We start from the raw sequence: 2,111 nt of genomic DNA, 5'->3' as shown, positions 1-2,111 counted from the left end.
TAGACCTACGTGCGATATGTGCGAGTACTGGGCGCAAAATTGTGGTTTATAAAACGAAATAAAAATAGAATGATATACAATAACATAATACACAAAAGCTGAATAAATAATTTGCGATGATTTGTGTAATGTCCCGAGAGGAAAACATAATAGCAGCTGTGTAGTATAATTTCGATATAATGGTAATATTACAACAATAACGCAACTGATTTTTTTGTCAAAATTAATAACAAATAACTGAATTATTAAAATAAAATTGTATAAAAAGTCAAAAATACATGAATCGTCATAAAACTAAGAAAACACTGCATTGTTATTATTAAGTATGATAAAGTCAGACAGACAAACTTTTATTTAAAAACTCTTTAAATAATTCCAAACAATATTATATAATAAAATATATAGGTATATTATTTACTTTTCGCACGCATTAATTTTTCTTTAGGTAAAAAAATATACATGAAAAAAATAAAACCATGTACATCATACACAGTGTATATATACATAATCATACTATATACGCCTATATCGAGTACCTATCACATAACTATACAATTTAAATCGAAGTTTTTAATTTGATAAATAATTTCTATAAAAATGTTTTAACACTTTAATTACAACCATAAAAAATAGTTACGCTTGGTCCAACTTATTTCAAAACAACACATTTATTAATAAACTTAATTCTTGTGACTAATGGTCGTTTTATTCTGCACGAGCAAGCTGCCAAAAAAACGATTTAGTTTATTTTAGTGTTAATAATTTATTTTTAAAAGCCACTATATAATAACGTTTACCGCGATACGCATCCAGATTATAATAATATACGATGTATTATTATTATCATCATTGTCTTATAATACCTCATCGTGATACTTTTTACACCAGCTACAGCGACGGGTAAATAAGTAAATTAGTAAATCGAACTATTAAGTTATTAATAGTTAAATAATTAGTTTTCTCTCTTCGATCACAGCTCTCTACACTCGCTGACGATTTTAATATACACTACCTACATATATTATACTTACTGTAAACTGTAGTATAATTAGGTGTGTTTTGAATTTCATTTAAGTGTAAAACAGTCAACCTATACATACGGACCACTTGTGAAATAGTAAATTATTGACCAACTGCTATACTGCTCTGTGTACGACACACACACACACACACACACACACACACACACACACGTGCACATAATATTATATACAATACACAACATAATACACAGTATACAACATGAACTACCGTACAGGAACGACCTCTTAGCATATTAGATATACTTTTTCTGTTGGTTGCACTCCCCCTCGGTAGTCGTACGCGCGCACAGAACAATGGGAAACAAAACGAAAGGCAACCCCTTTAATGCGCCAGACTCTTGGAGTGACATCTGAACAATTTTACAAAGAACATAAAAGGAAGTTACATTTAAACGTGAACGTGACGTCAACAAACGAGTAATTCAAGTGATGAAATATAGCGTTTTCCGTATACGCCGAACCCAAGAGAAGTTCTTGCATATTTTTTCCGCCACTTTCCAAATTTCATTTCGAGCATTTCTACTCCAAAAATGTCCGTGGCCCTTTTCAACGGTCTATCCCCGTGTACGAAACCTGCCACTATTCCGTTTTAAATGTATTATCCTTCACTCCTGCTGCAGATTCGAGCGATAATATTTCTGAATCCGCGGGTTTTATGCACTTTCGCGCAGCGCCAGTCTCAAGTTAATTAGATGAAGACGTATTCAAGTAAATACAGCGAGAGAGATAATTTCGGATAGTCTACACTCTACACTCTAGTAACCGTATCTATATATTATAAATTATAATCTTGTAGTTGTGTGGCCATAATTAAACTACGTTCGGATCAGTCTCGAGAACGGCGGTGCAAATTAAGTTTAATTATTAAAATAAAACGTCTCGCGGGTTCCGAGCGCGGTGACAAACTATATTATAATACTACATGTCGTATAATATAATATAGCTGCTTTCACGTTAATAGTCATCCGATCGTTTAACGCATTACATGAAAAAAAAAATACCAACATGAAAAATGAATTAAAATTTATAGCTCTTTATAAACACAAACGTATTGTGTAATGTATATTT

The sequence above is a fragment of the Acyrthosiphon pisum genome, chromosome A1, assembly GCF_005508785.2.
Source record: "Acyrthosiphon pisum isolate AL4f chromosome A1, pea_aphid_22Mar2018_4r6ur, whole genome shotgun sequence".
Classification (NCBI taxonomy): domain Eukaryota; kingdom Metazoa; phylum Arthropoda; class Insecta; order Hemiptera; family Aphididae; genus Acyrthosiphon; species Acyrthosiphon pisum.
Note: the sequence above shows the minus strand (reverse complement) of the source record.